The 22,226-nt window shown below is 39.3% G+C and overlaps 1 protein-coding gene and 1 pseudogene across 1 annotated transcript in view; both read right to left on the reverse strand.

Annotated features, from left to right (window-relative positions):
- LOC108536648 (stromal membrane-associated protein 1-like) overlaps positions 1-22,226 on the reverse strand; it is a 118,273-nt gene that overhangs the window by 73,267 nt on the left and 22,780 nt on the right. The gene's annotated exons all lie outside the window — the stretch shown is intronic.
- LOC108536643 (transmembrane protein 192 pseudogene) overlaps positions 16,719-22,226 on the reverse strand; it is a 27,792-nt pseudogene continuing 22,284 nt past the window's right edge.

Consider the following 22,226-nt stretch of genomic DNA (forward strand, 5'->3'; position numbering starts at 1 on the left):
TATTTATATATATATATATTTATATATATTAGGCCAGGTGCGGGTCCCAGCATTTTGGGAGGACGAGGCAGGTGGATCGTCTGAAGTCAAGAGTTCGAGACCAGCCTGGCACACATGGTGAAACCCTGTCTCTACTAAAAACACAAAAATTGGCCAGGCATGGTGGCAGGCGCCCGTAATCCCAGCTACTCAGGAGGCTGAGGAGGAGAATCGCTTGAACCCGGGAGGCAGAGGTTGCAGTGAGCAGAGATCGCACCAATGCACTCCAGCCTGGGCAACAAGAGTCAAACTCTGTCTCAAAAAAAAAAAAAAAAAGAGCTAATAAGTGAATTCAGTAAAGTAGAATACAAAATCAACATATAAAAATCAGCTGCATTTATTTATACCAACAGTGCTCGATCTGAAAGAGAAAACACAACAAAAGGAATAAAATACAGTCAGGCTCTGCATAATGACCTTTCAATCAATGACAGACCACATTTACAGTGATAGTTCCATGAAATTATTATGGAAATAAAAAATTCCTATTGCCCAGCGACATTGTAATTATTGTGACATGGTAGCACAACATATTACTAACATGTCTGTGGTAATGTTGGTGTAAATAAACCTACTACACTGCCAGTCGAATAAAAGTACAGCAGATCCAATTATGTACTTGATAATAAATGACTACGGTACCGGTTTATGTATTTACTATACTTTTTACTGTTAATTTAGAATGTACTCCTTCTACTTATTAAAAAAAGTGAACTGTAAAACAGCCTCAGGAGGTATTCCAGAAGATGACATTATTACTATAGGAAATGACAGCTCCATGTGTGTTACTGCCCTTGAAGCCCTTCCACGGGGTAAGATGTGAAGGTGAAAGAGGGTTACTGAAAATCCTGAACCTGTGGAGTCCTAGGCTAATATGGATGTTTGTGTCTTAGTTTTGAACAAAAAAGTTTAAAAAGTAAAAAAGCAATAACAATAATAGACAAAAACTTACAGAATAAGGATATAAAGAAAATTGTTGTATAGCTGTACAATGTGTGTCTTAAACTATTACAAGAGTCAAGAAGTTTAAAACAATTTTTAAGTTTTTAAATAAAAAGTTACAGTAAGCTAAGGTTAATTTATTAATCAATAAATTTTAACATAAATTTATTCTAGCCTAAGTGTACAGTGTTTACAAAGCCTACAGTAACGTCTTATGCCTTCACATTCAGTCACTATTCACTCACTGACTTACCCAGAGCAACTGACAATTCTGCAAGCTCCATTCATTCATGGTAAGTGCCTATGTTTTTAATCTTTTTTTTTTTTTTTTTTTTTGAGATGGAGTCTTGCTCTGTCACCAGACTGGAGTGCAGTAACGCAATCTTGGCTCACTGCAACCTCCACCTCCCGGGTTCAAGTGATTCTCCTACCTCAGCCTCCCGAGTAGCTGGGACAATGGGTGCATGCCACCATGCCCAGCTAATTTTTGTATTTTTAGTAGAGATGGGGTTTCACCATGTTGGCCAGGATGGTCTCTATCTCTTGACCTCATGATCAGCCCACCTCAGCCTCCCAAAGTGCTGGGATTACAGGTGTGAGCCACCGCACCCAGACCGTTTTTTACCTTTTATAGCAATTTGTACTGTACCTTTTCCAGGTTTAATTGTTTTGATATATAAACACCATATGCTACAATTGCCTACAGTATTCAGCACAGTAACATGCTGTACAGGTTTGTCGCCTAGGAGCAACAGGCTATACCATGACAGCCAAGATGCAGAGACAGCTACTTTGCGTAGGTACACTCTGAGTTTCCCATGATGATGAAATCACCTAATGACTTATCTCTCAGAATTTACCCCATCGTTAAGTAATGAATGACTGAAGTTAGGAATAAACCTAACCAGGGAATAAAAGATCTGTACCCTGAAAACTATAAAACACTGATTTAAAAAAAAAAAATTGAAGACACAAATGGAAAGATACCTTGTGTTCATGAATTGGAAGAATTATATTGTTAAAATATCCATGCTACCTAAAACAATATTCAAACAAATGCAATTCCAATGACATTTTTCACAGAAATAGAAAAAAACTGTAAAATCTATATGAAACCACAAAAGGCTCCAAGTAGTCAAAACAATCTTAAGAAAGAAAAATAAGGTTGGAGGCATCACACTTCTTGATCTCAAATCATATTATAGGATAGGTGCAGTGGCTCACACCTGTAATCCCAACACTTTGGGAAACTGAGCCAGGAGGATTACTTGTGCCCAGGTACTTGAGACCAGCCTGGGCAAAACAGACCTGTCTCTACAAAAAATTTCAAAATTAACCAGGCATGCTGGCACACACCTGCAGTCGCAGGCTCGGGTGGGAGGATCACTTGAGCCAGGGAAGTCAAGGCTACAATGAGCCATGATCGTGCTACTGTATTCTAGCATGGGCAACAGGGCAACAGCCTGTCTCAAAAGAAAAAAAAAGTATCATAAAGCTATAGTAATCAAAACAATATAGTATGGGCATAAAAATAGACACAGACTAATGAAACAGCATAGAAAGCCAGAAATAAATCCAAGCATATATGGTCAAGTAATTCCTGACAAGCCCGCCAAGAAGACACAATGGTGAAAGCACAGTCTCTTCAATAAACGGGGTTGGGAAAACTAAATATCTAATGCAAAAGAATGAAACTGGACCCTTATACCACACACACACACACACACACACACACATCCTTAGAAGAAAATATAGGGAAAACCTCCTTCATACTGATTGACAACGATTTTGAGCTATCACAGCAAAAGCTCAAACCACAAAAGCAAAAATAAGTGGGACTACATCAAACTAAAAATCTTCTGCAATGCAAAGGAAACAATCAACAAAATGAAAAGGCAGCCTACAGACTGGGACAAAATATTTGCAAGCTGTATCTCTGTTAAGAAGTTAATACCTAAAAAATTTTTAAAAGCTTATTAGCAAAAAAACAAAACCAAAAAAACACTTTTTTAAAACAGGCAAAGAACCTGAATAGACATTTTTCCAAAGAAGGCATAAAAATGGCCAACACGGCTGGGCACGGTGGCTCACGCCTGTAATCCCAGCACTTTGGGAGGCCGAGGCGGGCCGATCACGAGGTCAGGAGATCAAGACTATCCTGGCGAACACGGTGAAACCCCATCTCTACTAAAAATACGAAAAAATTAGCCGGGCGTGGTGGCGGGCGCCTGTAGTCCCAGCTGCTCGGGAGGCTGAGGCAGGAGAATGGCATGAGCCCAGGAGGCGGAGGTTGCAGTGAGCCGAGATCGCGCCACTGCACTCCAGCCTGGGCGACAGAGTGAGACTCCGTCTTAAAAATAAATATAAATAAATAAATAAATGTTTAAAATGTGTTACATTAACAATGTTAGGTTTCAGATGTCTATTTTCAAGCTTTTTTAAATGGCAAAATAGTTTGCTTTTGAAAATAACTGTTTAGTTTGCTTTTCACAAAGGCAACAGTAAAAGGCCTTTACTGCTATGTTACTTAACAGATCATGCTCTCAATAGCTTTCAGGCTGACTTTCAACATAGATCAATTTTGCCTATCATTCCTTTTAGCTAAAAAAAAAAGTTAATGAGGATAATATAAAAGTTTTATTTAGGATTACTAATTTAAGATTAACATCCTTTATTACTGAAATAACAAGTGAATAATAAGACACAAGTGAATATATTCAGAGATGATGTTTATTCATTTTGTTAAACAAATCAAGCTCAAATGTTCCATGCTTATGTGATGAAAATACGACAAAATCTCATGAATCCAAATTCCAGTACGTCACAATTGGAATAAAGTTACTCTAATAGTATAAAAACTAATTTATAACAAGAGAAACCATTAATGTCAAAAGCAGCTGATAAAACTATTGATAAAATCAAAGAAAAACCCAGAATAAGGAAAGACAAACATATGTGGCAAAATACAAAACAGCTATATTCCTAATCCTAAATTTTATTCTAACATTATTCTAATGACTAATGATTAAATTCCAGAAACTATATTAAACACTGGTTTATTTGATATATCCTGGGGCTATACATTAGCAACTCATTTATTCTACTTCCTCTTTTACTTGTGAATTCTAGATCCCATTATTATTTGACCATATATTCATGCCAAAAATCTAACAATACATGTAACACAAAATAATTCAGAAAATGGTGTGGGCATCTTAATTTGATTAATAGAGAGCGCCATCTGGTGGTACAATGAAAGTTTAATATATTTTTTCATTTGTTTAAAGGCATATATTAAATACAAATAGGGTTATGCAATTCTCAAAAATCGTAATTATGCAAATATTTTCAGTGTACAGAAAAGCAGAGAGAAAATCTGCCAATAAAACCACCAAAAATATGAACCCACTTTACCTCTTTAACCTCTATATAACATGATGGCTTACCAGAGAGCAGCCAGATAAAATATGCCAGTTTACTATGGTATGTCTGTTTCACATGAACCAATGAAAAAAGACAAGTTCAAAAAATGCATTATTAACAAACACAATCTTCACTAAAAACAAGAAGTCAGATGACTGGTTTTAACTTAAGATAAAATCTAGTTGGGGGGAAAGGACTTATTTTACTGTAATACTTCATTTTTTTGTTTCTCTTGTATCATATAAAACAAAACCAGAGCAATAAACCCCAACAATAAATGTTTCTCTAAAAAAATCAAAATTGGATCCACCAACTTCATTGTCAAAAATCCTGATATATCACGAGGCCAAAATATGAACAGAATGATGAAGTTTGGTACCTCTCTTTCCCTTTTGGTGTTTCTAATTATCCCATTTTCCAAAACTTTCTTCTCTTCCTAACCACCAAGTGCTGTCATTCTGCCCCATTCAAGCCTTCATTTCTTGGTAGAAATGCCAAACTGTCATACTTTATACAATCATAATGGACTCTGAGTTCATGAAGTAGTTACCCACTAAAGGCAGTGTAACAGCTCTTCTACAAAGAACAACCTGGGTTTGCTTTATCAATCAGACGCTTATGGCTATGGAACTGTAGACAAATTTTATAGGCGTCTCTAAAACCTCAGTTTCCACACTAAAAAAATATGGAAAGTTGATCTATACCTTGTAGGGTCAGGGCCTTTGAAATTAAAGGGCGTGAAATACATAATAAGTACCTGGCACAAAGTAAGAACGCTACACCTGTCACTCCCCTCCCTTTTACTGACAAGGCCATGCTGCCACTCCTTAAACATTTTAAGGAACAGAATGTTTCCTACTTGCTGTCTACTCCAACTATGTGCAGTTATATTTGTTAGAAAATTCTCTCTTAAACTGGCAAGAAAATGCCAAGAGTTCAATGAAAAGATCATAATGGCCCCGGCGTGGCAGCTCACACCTATAATCCCAACAGTTTGGGAGGCCGAGGCAGAGGGATCACCTGAGGTCAGGAGTTTGAGACCGGTCTGGCCAACACGATGAAACCCCACCTCTACTAAAACTACAAAAAAATCAGCCGGGCATGGTGGCGGGCGCCTGTAATCCCAGCTACTTGGGAAGCTGAGGCAGGAGAATCGCTTGAACCCAGGAGGTGGAAGTTGCAGTGACCCAAGATCATACCACTTCACTCCAGTCTGGGCAACAGAGCAAGACTCTGCCTTAAAAAAAAAAAAGAAAGAAAGAAAATCATAATGAACTGAAATAGTTGGGAGAAAATTTCATTCAAAAAACATTTCATAAATGCAGTATAACTTTGAACTGGGCCTGGAAAGATGGATGAGATTTGGAGGACGGGAAAAGACTCAGAAGCTTAATTGTTCATTCACTCATTCATTGACTCACTGTCATCAAAAATGTAGCTAATGCTTACTGTGTGCCAAGAACTTTCTAGGTATTGGGTATCCTGAGGGAAATAAAACCGATGAGAGTCTGCCATCATGAACTACACATCGCAAGAGAGCAAGACAGAGACAAGTTAGATGTTTGTCTTTGGATGCCTGCCTGTTCAATTAATAGCACCTTTCAGCTTGAAGTGGAAAAATTAACTAAAACAATCAATGTCTCTGTATATTAGAACTGTTGCTTAAAAGTCTTGATATAAGGAGAAGCAGAAACTGATAGCTAAAATGATACTCTGAATTAGCTGCAGAGTCTAACTACTTTCTTGTCTTTCAAGCTCACAAATAATGGATATGGTTGACTAATCCCACTTACTGTCTTTGATATCAGTAACAATGAAAATTGCCATATCAAGATTTTTAACAAATACAATTGTGGAACATATTAGCCTTGTTTGCATTTTAGCAGGAAGAATAAACTCAAAGACTAAGGCAAATTCTGTACCAGTTTGACAACAGCAAACTATAATTACGTAAACAGATGTTTTCACCATTCTATGAAATGGAATGAGATGTTATTTGAAACACGGACAATTTAAATAACTTGCTGCAGAATATAACCAAAAGTTTTGACTTGAAAAAAATCTGTAATATTAACAGTCAGCAAAGTAACATCAAATTTACATATGAAGAGCACAGCACATCACAGGAGATTTCCTCTCTAAGTTGATTCAGACTTCAGAGAATCAGGAGGAGTAATGGATTAACTTGTTTTGTATCATTCACTTAGCAGTATCAAGCTTTCACTGCAACAGAAGAGTACTAGTAACATCAATAGTTTTCATTTTCTCCTGTATTTTGTTAGTAGCTCTAAAAATTACATGAGGACAGATGTTATAAATAAATTTAAATATAACTGCTCTCTTCAATGAGCCCAGGAAAATGTAAGTTTCAATAAAAGAAACAAGGGGTTTAAAAGTAATTTTCTTTTCATACCTTTTTTCTACTAAAATACTATATTGAGTTCTGTTTTCTAACCAAAATATGAAGGAACATACATTGAAATTTGCCCAATCGACTAAAGCAACTTTAAATCCAAACAAAATATATATAACACATTCCTGAAAAACCTGGAAATCAAGATATGGAAAACAAACTAGTGAGAGCCTTACAATGAACTCAGCTTACTGTCCAGGGAAAGTGTCCAGGCCATGGCAAAGGGAAGATAAATCCAGGGGCAGCCCAGTGGCCTCCCTAACTCCAGGAAATGGATCTGGGAGTTCACAAAGACTAAGGTGGCTGAATTTCACAAGGCAGCATACAAGAGGAGAGAGATGCACAGAGAGAAAACTCCTTAAATATGCAAAAGGTCATCACTTGAGTATTCAATCGAGTATTGATTGGCACACATGTGTGAGGAAACTACAGAAGGTAGGGAAAATCCCACCCAAAACAATTAGAGGAAACTAACTTGAAAACTTTATTATTAATGGATCATCAGATGTGATATTCGGAAGAATTTTGCCTCACTAATGGAAAATTAATTCTATAAAGTCCTGTAGTCTCACCTAGTAAAGCTTAAAAGCAAGATCCGAAAAAGTCAGGCTATTTCCAAGTAACTTAACTGCATCCAAGAAAAAAGATGATACATATTTATAAAATACAAAAATATCAGGAACCGATAAACAAAATTCACCATATCTAGCATTCAATTGAAAAAGGCTGGCTGAGCACGGTGGCTCACACCTGTAATCCCAGCACTTTCAGAGGCCAAGTCAGGCAGATCACTTGAGGTCAGTTCAAGACCAGTCTGGCCAACATACAAACCCTGTCTCTACTAAAAATACAAAACTTAGTTGAGCATGGTGGCAGGCATCTGTAATCCCAGCTCCCTGGGAGGCTGAAGCAGGAGAATCACTTGAGCCTGGGAGGCAGAGGTTGCAGTGAGCCAAGATCGTGTCACTGAACTCCAGCCTGGGTGACAGAGGGTGACTCTGTCTCCAAAAAAAAAAAAAAAACAGTCATAAAAAAAGGAAAACATAATCTATAAAAAGGAGGAAAGTCAATCAATTGAAAGAAACCCTCAAATTACACTGATAATTGAATTAGCAGGCAAGGCACAAAATCCATTATCATTGACTTCTATATGTTCAAGAAGCTATAAGAAAGACTGAACATGTGGCCAGGCACAGTGGCTCATGAGTGTAATCCCAGTATTTTGGGAGGCCAAAGCAGGTGAACTGCTTGCACTCAGGATTTCGAGACCAGCCTGAGCAACAGGGCCGAGACTCTGTCTCTATAACAAATACAAAAATTAACCAGGTGTGGTGGTGTGCACCTGTAGTCCCAGTTATTCAGGAGGCTGAGGTGGGAGGATGGCTTGAGCCTGGGAGGTTGCAGTGAGCTGAGATCACACCACTCAACTCCAGCCTGGGCAACAGAGCCAGACTCTGTCTCAAAAAAGAAAAAAGAAGAAGAAAGAAAGGTTAAACATGTGAAGAGGCATGGAGTGCATGTGTGTGTGGACACAAAACACCCAAATCAAACTTCTATAAGATGCAAACTATAACGACTGGGATAAGAACTACACTGGACAGAATTAAGAGATGAGACAATCAAGAAGAAAAAACTGTTAAAAGAATGTGAAGACAAAGCAATAGCAACTATCTAAAATGAAACAAAGAATAAACAGATGCCCCCCCCAACCAGAAAAAAAAAAAAAAAAAGCATATAACTGAGCTGTGCAGCAATTTCAGCAACCTAATTAACTTTTACTTGGAATCCCCAAATTAAGGGGGGGGGGGTGGCAAAAAAAGTAAAATAATTGCAGAATTTTTTCCAAATGCATTGAAAACTATAAACCCATAGAACCAAGAACCTCAAAGGAACCCCAAAGGCGGGTGAATCACTTGAGGCTAGGAGTTTGAGACCAGCCTAGCCAACATGGTAAAACTCCATCTCTACTAAAAACACCACTCCCTCCAATCCCAGGTGGCACAGCTCACAAAAAAGAAACACGAGGAAAGCTACCAAAAGACAATTCATAATCAAACTGATTAAAACTAAGGATAAACAGAAAACAATCTTAAAAGAAGCTGGGGGAAAAGGCATTACAGACAAACGAACATATAATGATGACAGATTTCTCACGAAATCAATGGAAACTCACAAACAGCAAAATATCTTAAAAGTACTGAAAGTAAAATACTGTCAACCTAGAACTTTTTGCCATACTAAAACATATTTTGAAAACAAAGGTGAAATAAAGGTCAGGAAAGTAATCAATGAAGTAGGAGGAGGCAGAGCAAGAAGACCAAACAGAACCAATAATCATCTCCCCTGCAGGAACACCAAATTGAACAACTATCCACACAAGAAATCACCTTCATAAGAACCAAAGTATCTGGTTTTAATATCATATTGAGAAAAGGGGCACTGGTTAGGAAAGACAGTTTTGAATTGCCTATACCACCTGCCTCAACCCCCTGGGCAGCAGCTGTATGGCACGCGGAGAGAATCTGTGTGCTTGGGGAAGGGAGAGCACAGTGATTGTGGGACTCTGCATTGAAACTCAGTCCTGCCAGTCATGGTGGGAAGCAACACAGGGCAGAAATCAGCTGGAGGCCAAGGAAGGAACTATTATACCAGCCCTAACCAGAGGAAAATCATCCATCCCAGCAGTAAGAACCTGAGTTCTGGCTAGGCCCACCAGTGCATGCTAAAGCACTCTGGGGTCCTAAATAAACTTGAAAGGCAGTCTTGGCCACAAGGACTGCAATTCCTAGGCAAGTCCTGGTGTTGTGCTGGGCTTGGAGCCAGTGGACTTGCGGTGCACGTGACCTAGAAACACACCAGATCAGGCATGGTGGCTCACGCCTGTGATCCAGAGCCGGGTGGATCACTTGAGCTCAGGAGTTCGAGACCAGCCTGGGCAACATGGCAAACCCTGTCTCTACCAAAAACACAAAAAAATTAGCCAGGCATGATGGTGTATGCCTGTAGTCCCAGCTACTAGGGAGGCTGAGGTAGGAGGATTGCTTGAGCCTAGGAGGTGGAGGATGCAGTGAGCTGAGACACCAGCTGGGGCAGCTAAGGGAGTGCTTGCGTCACCACTCCCCCAATCCCAGGTGCACAGCTCACAGCTCTAGGAGAGACTCCTTCCTTCTGCGTGAGGAGAAAAGAGGGGAGGGTAAAGAGGACTTTGTCTTGCAACTTGGATACCAACTTATCCTCAAGAGAATGGAGCACCAGGCAGAGTCCTGAGGCCCCCATTCCAGGACCTAGCTCCCCAATGACAATTCTAGACACACCCTGGGCCAGAAGGGAACCCACTGCCTTGAAGGGAAGGACACAGATCTGGCAGGATCCCTTACCTGCTGACTAAAGAGCCCTTGGGTCTTGAATAAATACTAGCAGGTAATACTTGCCGGTACTTGCTAGTAGCCAGGTAGAACTTGCTGCAGGCCTTGGGTAAGACCCAGTGCCATGCAGACTTCAAGCATGACCCACCATGTTCACAGCTGTGGTGGCTATGGGGATAGACTCCTTCTCTATTAGGTCATTCTTGTGTTACTATAAATAAATACCTGAGGCTGGGTAATTTACAAAGAAAAGAGGTTTAGGCCGGGTGCCGTGGCTCACGCCTGTAATCCCAGCAATTTGGGAGGCAAAGGTAGGTGGATCACTTGAGGCCAGGTGTTTGAGGCTGGCCTAGCCAATATGGTGAAACTCAGTCTCTACTAAAAACACAAAAATTAGCCAGGCATGGTGGTACATACCTGTAATCACAGCTACTCTGGAGGCTGAGGCACAAGAATTGCTTGAACCTGGGAGGTGGAAGTTGCAGTGAACCTAGATCACGCCACTGCACTCCAGCCTGGGTGACAGTGAGACTGTCTCAAAAAAGAAAAGAGGTTTAATTGGTTCCCTGTTCTGCAGGCTGTACAATTATGGCACCAGCAGTGCTTGGCTTCTGGGGAAGTCTCAGGGAGCTTTTACTCATGATAGAAGGTGAAGCAGGTGCTTGCAGGCCGTATGGCAAGAGAAGGAGCAAGGGGCAGAGGGAGGTGCCACACACTTTTAAATAATCGTATCTCATGAGAACTCACTTACTATCTCAAAAACAGCACGAAGCTACGAGGAATCCATTCCTGTGACCCACAAACCTCCCACCAGGCCCTACCTCCAACACTGGGGATTACAACATCTCAACCTGAGACTTGGGTGTGACAAATATCCAAACCATATCACCTTCTGCTTGAGGAAAGGAAAGGGAATAATAAAGGTGACTTTGTCTTACAGCTTGGTTGCCAGCTAAGTCACAGTGGGGTGGAGCACTAAGCAGGCTCGTAGGATCCCAGATTCCAGGCCTTGGCTCCTGGATGGCATTTCTGGGCCCACCCTGGGCCAAAGAGGAGCCCAGTGCCCTGAAGGGAGAGACCCAGGCCTGGCAACATTTGCTACAAACTCAATGAAGAGCCTCAGGCCTTAAATGAACATCAGCAGTGGTGAGGCAGCACTCACCACAGGCCTTGGGCGGTGGTGGTCACGAGGAAAGACTCCTACTTGAAGAAAGGAGAGGAAGAACGGAAAGAACTTTGTCTTGCAGCTTGGATGTCAGCTCAGCCACAGCAGAACAGAGCATTAAGCAGATTCCTAAGCTTCCTGACCCCAGGCCCTGGTTCTCAGACATTTCTGGACCCACCCTGGGCCAGTGGGGAGCTCGCTGTCCTGAAGGAAGGATACAAGCCAGGCTGGATTCACCACCTGCTGACTGAAGAGCTCTTGGGCCTTGAGTGAACATCAGTGGTAGCCAGGCAGTGGTCGCCACAGGTCCTGGGTAAGACTCAGTGCTATGCTGGTTTCAAGTCTAATCCAGCGCAGTCCCAGTGGTGGTGGTCACATGGGTACTTGTTTCACCCCTCCCTCAGCCACAGGAGAATGCACGGAGAGAGAAACTCCATTTGTTTGGAGGAAAGTAAGGTAAGAAAACAAGAGTCTCTGCCTGGTAATCCAGGGGATTCTCTCAGATCTCACCTAAACCACCAAAGCAGTACCTCCACTGGTCTGCAAGAGTCTGTGTTCCCCCTAATGCAGATGCAGCTGTAGTGAACAAAGACTTAAATCAGGATACTCAATTCCTTTGTATAGCTGGACAACCTTCCCAAGAAGGATGAGGACAAACAAGCCTAGACAGCAAAGACCACAATAAATACCTAACTCTTCAATGCCCAGACATCAACAAACATCCACAAGCATCAAGACCATCCAAGAAAACATGACCTGCCCAAATGAACTAAATAAGGCACAAATGATCAATCCCAGAGTGTCAGAGATATGTGACCTTCCAGGCGGAGAATTCTAAACAGCTGTTTTGACGCAGCTCAACAAAATTCAACATAACACTGAGAAGGAACTCAGAATTCTATCGAATCAATTTAACAAGAGATTGAAATAACTTAAAAATCAAGCAGAAATTCTGAACCTGAAAAATTCAACTGACATACTGAAGAATGCATCAGTCTCTCAACAGAATTAATCAAGCAGAAGAAATAATTCGTAAGCTTGAAGCAGGCTATTTCAAAATACAGTCAGAAGAGACAAAAGAATAAAAGGATAAAAAAGAATGAAGTATGCCTACGAAATCTAGAAAACAGTCCTAAAATGGCAGATCTAATAGTCAGTGGCCTAACAAGGAGGTAGAGAGATAGGGTAGAAGGCTGATTCAAAGGGATAATAACAGATAATTTTCTAAACCTAGACAAAAATACCACAATTCAAAAGCACAGAGAGGTTACAGATTTAACCGAAATCAGACTACCTCAAGACATTTAATTACCAAACTCCTGAATGTCAAAGATAAAGGATCTTCAATGAAGATAAAATAAACAAATAACATACAAAGGAGCTCTAATACATCTGGCAGCAGATGTCTCAGAGGAAACCCTACAGGCCAGGAGAAAGTTTAAAGTGCTGGAGGAAAAAACTTTTATCCTAGAATAGTATATCAAGGGAAAATATCCCTCAAGTGAAGGAGAAATAAAGACATTGCCAGGCAAACAAAAGCTAAGAGATTTCATCAACACCAGACATGTCCTATAAGAAATGCTGAAGGAAGTTCTTCAAAATGAAAGAAAAGGATGTTAACGAGCAATAAGAAATCATCTTAAAGTAAAAAGCTCACTGGTAATAGTAAGCACATTAAAAAAACACAGAATATTGCAGCACTGTAATTGTGGTGTATAAACTGCTCATATCTTTAGCAGAAAGGTCAAGAGAGGAACCTATCAAAAAATTACTACATCTTTTCAATACACAGACAATGCAATAAGATAGAAATAACCAAAAGTTTAAAAGTGGAGGGGATGAACTTAGAGTGTAGAGGTTTTATTAGTTTTCTCTTTGCTTGTTTTTGTAATTAATATTAAGTTGTCATCAGTGTAAAATAATGGATTATGTTATTTGCAAGCCTTATGGTAACATCAAGCCAAAAAAACCTACACAAGATACATAAAAAATAAAAAGCAATGAATTAAAACATACCACCAGAGAAAATCATCTTCATGAAAAGACAAGAAGCTGCTGGGCGTGGTGGCTCAAGCCTGTAATCCCAGCACTTGGGGAGGTCGAGGCAGGCAAATCACAAGGTCAGGAGTTCGAGACCAGCCTGGCCAACATGGTGAAACCCCGTCTCTACTAAAAATACAAAAAACAGGCCAGGCGCGGTGGCTCAAGCCTGTAATCCCAGCACTTTGGGAGGCCGAGACGGGCGGATCACGAGGTCAGAAGATCGAGACCATCCTGGCTAACATGGTGAAACCCCGTCTCTACTAAAAAATACAAAAAACTAGCCGGGTGAGGTGGCGGGCGCCTGTAGTCCCAGCTACTCGGGAGGCTGAGGCAGGAGAATGGTGTAAACCCGGGAGGTGGAGCTTGCAGTGAGCTTGCAGTGAGGCGGAGCTTGCAGTGAGCCCGGCCACTGCACTCCAGCCCGGGCGACAGAGCGAGACTCCGTCTCAAAAAAAAAAAAAAAAAAAAAAACAAAAAACTTAGCTGGGCATGGTGGCGGGCACCTGTAACCCCAGCTACTCAAGAGGCTGACGCAGGAGAATTGCTTGAACCCAGGAGGCAGAGGTTGCAGTGAGCCGAGATCACGCCACTGCACGCCAGCCCCAGCAACAGTGTGAAACTCTGTCTCAAATGGGAAAAAAAAAAGGAAAAAAGGAAAAGAAGACCACAAAACAACCAGAAAACAAATAACAAAATGGCAGTATTAAGTCCTTACATATCAATAACATTGAATGTAAATGAATTAAACTCTCCAATCAAAAGACAAACAGTGGCTAAATGTATAAAAAAGCAACATCCAATGATCTATTGCCTACAAGAAACACACTTCACCTATAATAACACACAAAGACTGAAAATAAAGGGAGGGAAGAAGATAGTGCATGCAAATAGAAATCAAAAAAGAGCAGGAGTAGCTTATATGGGACAAAACAGATTTCAAGAGAAAAACTACAGAGATAAAGGTCATTTTATAATGATAAAGGGGTCAACTCAGCAAGATGATATAACAATTGTAAATATATATGCACCCAACACTGTAAAACCCAAATATATAAAGCAAATATTATTAGAGCTAAAGACAAAGATAAAACCCAAGTTAACAGCTGGAGATTTCAACACCCCACTTTCAGCATTAGACAGATCATCCAGACAGAAAATTAACAAAGAAACATTGGACTTAATCTGAACTATAGACCAAAATGAACCTAACAGATATCTGCAAAACACTTCATCCAACAGCTGCAGAATACACATTCTTCTCCTCAGCACACGGATCATTTTCAAGGACAGACTATAGGCTGAGTCACAAAACAACTCTTAAAATTCAAAAAAATTGAATTCACATCAAATATCTTCTCTGAACACGACAGAATAAAACTAGAAATCAGTATCAGGAAGAATTATGTATACTATACAAACATGGAAATTAAATAGTATTCTCCCGAACGGCCAAGGGATCAATGTAGAAATTTAAAAGGAAATTTTAAATGTCTTGAAACAAATAAACATAAAAACACAACATACAAAAACCTGTAGGATAAGGCAAACGCAGTACTAAGAGAAAAGTTTATAGTAATAAGCGCCTACATTACAAAAGCAGAAGACTTCAAATAAATAACATAATGATGCAGCTTTAAACACTAGCAAAGCAAAGGCAAACCAAGCCCAAAATTAGGAGAAAAGAAACAATAAAGATCGGAGCAGAAATAAATGAAATTGAAATAAAAAATACAAAAGATCAATGAAACAAAATGCTGTTTTTTTTGAAAAGCTAAGCAAAAGATAAGCCAGACAAAGAAAGAAAGAAGACACAAATAAAATCAGAGATGAAAAAGGAGACATTACAACCAATACTGCAGAAATTCAAACGATCATTAGAGGCTACTATGAGAAACTATATGCCAATAAATTGGAAAAGCTAGATTAAATGGATAATTTCCTAGACACAAACAATCTACCAAAATTAAACCACAAAGAAATCCAAAATCTAAATAGACCAATAACAAGAAATGAGATTGAAGCTGTAATACAAAGTATCCCAGCAAAGAAAAGTCCAGGACCCAATGGCTTCACTGCTGAATTCTATCAAACATTTAAAGAAGAACTAATACCAATCCTACTCGAACTATTCTGACAAACAGAGGAGGAGGGAATACTTCCAAACTCATTCTACAAGGCTAGTATCACCCTGATACCAAAACCAGACAGACACATCAAAGAAAAGGAAGTCAATATCCTGATGAACACTGATGCAAAATTCCTCAACAAAATACTAGCAAACCAAATTAAACAACATATTAAAAAGATCATTCATCATGATCAAGTGGGATTTATCCCAAGGATGCAATGATAGTTCAACATATGCAAAGTAACCAATGTGACACATCATATCAACAGACCGAAGGACAAAAACCACATAATCATTTCAACTGATACTGAAAAAGATTCTGATAAAATTCAACATCCCTTTATGATAGAAATCCCAAAAAAACAAAGTATGGAAGGAACATATGTCAACACAATAAAAGCCATATATGACACACCCCCAGCTAGTATCATACTGAATGGGGAAAAACTGAAAGCCTTTCCTCAAAGACCTGGATGCCCACTATCACTACTGTTATTCAACATAACAGTCAAACAATGTCTAGCTAGAGCAATCGGACAAGAGAAAGAAAGGGCATCCAATTTGGAAAGGAAAAAGTCAAAGTATCCTTGTCTGTAGGTAATATGATCTTATATTTGGAAAAAATTAGACTCTACCAAAAAAACTATTAGAATAAACAAATTCAGTAAGGTTCTAGGATACACAATCAATATACAAAAATCAGTAGCATTTCTACTTGTCAAGAGCAAACAATGAGAAGAAGCAATCAAGAAGGTAATTCCATTACAATAGCTACAAACACAGTAAGATAAATAAACTTAAAGAAATGAAAGATCTCCAGAGTGACTAGAATAAAACATTGATGCAAGAAATTGAAAAAGACACACAAAAAAACTGAAATATATCCCATGTTTATGGATTGAAAGATTCAACATTGGATTTTTGTTGTTTCGTTTAAATTATACCTTTGATCCTAAGATAAACCAAGCAGTTAAATAATTTCAAAAAGTAAACAACAGACATTATCCTCAAGTTATCAAGGCGTCTACAAGGTACCTTTACCCCCAAACCCTATATAGTATACAGTTACACAGGTGAGAACCAAATTCAGGTTTCCAACAAAAATTATAAAATGTTATTCAGCAAAAGCTGCAATTCTCTACAGCAGCTCGTGAGATTACTCTGGATTCCTCTGCAATGGCTGTCAAGACTGTGAGCCTCTCACATTCTACTTGGCTAACAGGCTAGGTCCCAGGAAGTGAGAGCCAACAGTCACTCAACACTTCATTGTGTCACTTCATATATACTATTATGTCTCCTTGCTTTTCAACAATTTCTTCTAGGTTTCAAATAGTTCTGAATCCAGTTTCCAAGGTAATACCGCTGGGTTACGTATAGATTTTTCCCTCTTCAAGTACATCAGGATATGGTTTAGCTTTATTAAATTTCCAGATTTTCACTGTGTAAATAAGCAGATACAACAGAAAACAGATCAGCTCCAGAGCCAGGATGGCCAGAAGGAGATCAATATATAATCTGATCTGCTGGGTTCCAGGAAGGAATTGCTGCAACACAGTATGAAGATAATTATTGTTACCAATGGAGTGTATCATTAATGCAAATTCTTTGAGATGCCTTATACACCAGTAGATCAAGTTATAGCCTCGATTTCTGACTTTGCTGTGGTGATATTGGATATACCATTCAAGATGTAAATGGAATATCCACCACAAGATAACTTTCCCAAGGATTACGACCATTTGAATTTTAAGAGGGTTGGTGTAGTATCCTGGGCACCTGTCTTCATTTAGATTAGGGTAAGAACAAACCACATCTGTTAAAAACGCTAAAAGTAACACAACATGAATAAACAAGAGAAGACTTTCTATGAGGACTGTAGGAAAAAGAATCAGGGTCTAAAATGAGCTTCTAGTGAGTAATGTTAAAAGAAGCTGGGTATCCAGAAGTGGGTCATCTTCAATACTTTGAGTGATATCCAAGAAACTCCTTAAATTTTTAACCAATTTTGCTTTAGATGTATGAGTCTCAAATCAACCTCCAGGTCTCACAGTTTTTCATTTTCTCAACCCCTCCATCCTTCCCCCAATGTCATTTTCCAAAGCTGGAGGCAAAAGCTTTAGCCAACCTGGCCTCTCCACCTGTCAGAATTGATATTGTTAAAATGTCCATACTACCCAAAGCAATCTACAGATTCAATGCAATCCCTATTAAAACACAATGATGGCCAGGCAAGGTGGTTCATGCCTGTAATCCCAGCACTCTGGGAGGCCAAGGTGGGTGGATCATGAGGTCAAGAGATGGAGATCATCCTGGCCAACATGGTGAAACCCCGCCTTTACTAAAAATACAAAAATTAGCTGGCTGTAATGGCACACACCTGTAGTCCTAGCTACTCAGGAGACTGAGGCAGGAGAATCGCTTGAACCTGGAAGGCAGAGGTTGCAATGAGCGGATATTGCACCACTGCCCTCCAGCCTGGCGACAGACCAAGACTCTGTCTTAAAAAAAAAAAAAAGACGTTCTTCACAGAAATCCTAAAATTTACATGAAACCACAAAAGACCCAGAATAGCCCAGGCAACCCAAAGCAAAAAGAACAAAACTGGAGGAATCACATTACCTGACTTCAAATTATACTACAGATCTTCTAAAACGGCCTACCAAAATAAAAACAAATCATAGTACAGAGCTATAGTAACCAAAACAGCATGGTACTGGTATAAAAACAGACATATAGGCTGGGCGCAGTGGCTCACGCCTGTAATTCCAGCACTTGGGAGGCAGACGCAGGTGCATTATGAAGTCAGGAGATTAAGATCATCCTGGCTAACACGGTGAAACCCCGTCTCTACTAAAAACACAAAAAATTAGCCGGGTGTGGTAGTGGGCGCCTGTAGTCCCAGCTACTCAGGAGGCTGAGGCAGGAGAATGGCATGAACCCGGCAGGCAGAGATTGCTATGAGCTGAGATCACACCACTGCACTTCAGCCTGGGCAACAGACCGAGACTCCGTCTCAAAAAAAAAAAAAAAAAGAAAACAGACACATGGACAAATGGAATCAAATAGAAAATCCAGAAATAAATCCATACATCTGCAGTGAACTCATTTTTGACGAAGTGGCCCAGAACATACATTGGGTAAAGAGCAGTCTCTCCAATAAATGGTACTGGGAAAACTGGATATGCATATGCAGAAGAATAAAACTAGACCCGTATCTCTCACCATACAAAATTCAAGTCAAAATAGATTAAAGGCTTAAATCTAAGACCTCAAACTATGAAACTACTAAAAGAAAACATTGGGAAAATTCTGCCCAGGCAAAAATTTATTGAGTAGTACCCCAAAAACACAGGCAACCAAAGCAAAAATGGACAAATGGGATCACATCAAGTTATAAAGCTTTGGCACAAAAAAGGAAACAATCAACAAAGAGACAACCCATAAAATGAGATAAGATATTTACAAACTCTCCATCTGACAAGGGATTAATAACCAGAATATATAATGAGCTCAAACAACTCCATAGGAAAAAATATAATAACCTGATTTTAAAATGGGCAAAAGATCTAATCAGACATTTCTCCAAAGAAATCATACAGATGGCAAACAAGTATATGAAAAGGTGCTCAACATCACTGATTATCAGAGAAATGTAAATTAAAACTACAATGAGATATCATCTCACTCCAGTTAAAATGGTTTTTATGCAAAAGACAGAAAATAACAAATGCCAGCATGGATGTGGAGAAGAGGGAACCCTTGGACACTACTGGTGGGAATGCAAATTAGTGCAACCACTATGAAGAACAGTATGGAGATTCCTCAAAAAAACTAAAAATAGACCTACCATATGATCCAGCAATCTCACCGCTAGGTATATGCCCAAAAGAAAGGCAATAATTATACTGAAGAGATACCTGCATGGCCATGTTTATTGTGGTGCTATTCACAATAGCCAACATTTGGAAGCTACCTAAGTGTCCATCAACAGCGGAACACATAAAGACAACGTCATATACACAATGGAGTACTATATTCAGCAATAAAAACGAATGAGGTCCTGTCATCTGCAACAACATGGATGAACTAGAGGACGTTATATTAAGTGAAATAAGCCAGGCACAGAAAGACAAACTTTTCACATTCTCACTCTTATGGGAGCTAAAAATTAAAAAACAATTGAACTCATGGAGATAGACAGTAAAATGATGATTACTAGAAACTGGGAAGAGGTTGGTGCAGAGGGCCACAGAATTGAGATGGTTAATGGGTACAAATATACAGTTAGAATGAATAAGATCTAGTATTTGATAACACAACAGGGTGATTACAGTCAACAATAATTTATCACACATTTTAAAATAACTAATAGTAAAATTAGAATGTTTGTGACATAAAGAAATGATAAATGTTTGAGGTGATGGAAACCTCATTTACCCTGATGTGATTATTATACTTTGTATGCCCATATCAAAATATCCCATTACCCCATAAATACATCCACCTACTATTATATGTACCCATACAAATTAAAAAATCAGTGAAGCAGAAAACCAAAAGGCAACAAAAAAGTCAATGAAAATAAAAACTGATTATTTGAAAAACATCAATAAAATCGGTAAATCTCTAGCCAGGCTGAAGAGGAAAGAGAGAAAATACAAACTACCAATATCAGCAAACAGAGATGCAACATTACTACAGATTCTACAGATATCATAATAAGGGAATATTATAAACAACTTTATGCTATAAGTGCACCAACTCCTTGAAAGACACAAATGAGCTCTCTCCAGAAGGAAAAGATAACCTGAATGGCCTAATATCTATTAAATAAACTGAATCTGTTCAGCAAAAAACAAACAAAAACTCAAGGCCCAGATAGCTTTACTGGGGAAATCTACCAAACAATTAAGGAATAGTGTCAGTTCTATACAAACTCCTCCAGAAATTGAGGGGAAAAAAACAGTGGGGAAGAGGGGAATGGGGAGGACGCGAATACTACCTAATTCATTTTGTGAGCCTAAAATTATTCTGATACCAAACCAGACAAAGATATCACAAGAAATGAAACCTACAGTTTAATACCCTTCATGAAAATATGTAAAATTATAGCAAATCAAATTCAAATACATATATAAAAGGGTAATACATCATGACCAAGTGTAGTTTCTCCCAGGAATGCAATGTTTTTTTTTTTTTGGAGACGGAGTCTTGCTCTGTCGCCCGGGCTGGAGTGCAGTGGCCGGATCTCAGCTCACTGCAAGCTCCGCCTCCCGGGTTTACGCCATTCTCCTGCCTCAGCCTCCAGAGTAGCTGGGACTACAGGCGCCCGCCACCTCGCCCGGCTAGTTTTTTTTTTTTTTTGTATTTTTAGTAGAGACGGGGTTTCACTGTGTTAGCCAGGATGCAAAGTTTAATGTGTGAAAAACAATGCAGTTTAATATATTAAAGAATTTTAAAAACGACTGGGTGCAGTGGCTCACGCCTGTAATCCCAGCACTTTGGGAGGCCAAGGCGAGCAGATCACCTGAGGTCGGGAGTTCGAGAACAGCCTGACCAACATGGAGAAATCCCATCTCTACCAAAAACACAAAATTAGCTGGCCATGGTGGTACATGCCTGTGATCACAGCTACTCAGGAGGCTGAGGCAGGAGAATCGCTTGAACCCAGGAGGCGGAGGTTGCAGTGAGCCAAGATCACACCATTGCATTCCAGCCTGGGCAACACGAGCGAAACTCTGTCTCAAAAAACAAACAAAAAATAATAATTCAAAAACTATATGATCATCTCGAAAGATGCAAAAAAGCATTTGATAAAATTCAATATACATTTCTGATGAAAATTCTCAGCAAACTAGCAACAAAGGAAATTTTCTCAACTTGATAAAAGGTATCTGTAAGACTTTTACATACAAGATAAAGTCTGAACCCTTTCTCCCTTAGTATCAGGAACAAGACAAGCAAGTCCACTTTCACCACTTCTATTTTACTAGATTCTAGTCAGTGCAATAAAACAAGCAAAATGAAATAAAAGGTATTCACATTGGAAAAAAAGCAAAAATTGCCTTTATTCGAGGATGGTAACTGTCTAGGTAGGAGATCTAATAGAATCCACGAAAAAAGCGATGAAAACAAATAAGGGAGGTTAACTAAGTTGCACGATGTAAGTGTGCAGCAACCTATGGTATTTCTTTTTTTTTTTTTTTGTGACGGAGTCTCGCTCTGTCACCCAGGCTGGAGTGAAGTGGCCGGATCTCAGCTCACTGCAAGCTCCGCCTCCCGGGTTTACGCCATTCTCCTGCCTCAGCTTCTCGAGTAGCTGGGACTACAGGCGCCCACCACCTCGCCTGGCTAGTTTTTTTTTTTTTTGTATTTTTTTTTAGTAGAGACGGGGTTTCACAGTGTTAGCCAGGATGGGGTATTTCTATATACCAGTAATAATCAGAAATTAAAATTTTAAAAACATCTTTTACAATAGCATTAAAAAATAAAATTTTATGGAAAAATCTAACAAAAAATAAGCAAGGCCCATACACTGAAAACTATAAAATACTGCCAAGCAAAATTAAATAAGATCTAAATAATTGGAGAGATACATTTTGTTCAGATTGGAAGACTCTATATTAATAAAGACGTCAATTATCTCTCAAATGGATCTACAGACTCAAAGTATTCCCCATTGAAATCTAAGATTATTTGTAGAAACTG

The sequence above is a fragment of the Rhinopithecus bieti genome, unplaced genomic scaffold (assembly GCF_001698545.2).
Source record: "Rhinopithecus bieti isolate Rb0 unplaced genomic scaffold, ASM169854v2 scaffold_14233, whole genome shotgun sequence".
Classification (NCBI taxonomy): Eukaryota; Metazoa; Chordata; class Mammalia; order Primates; family Cercopithecidae; genus Rhinopithecus; species Rhinopithecus bieti.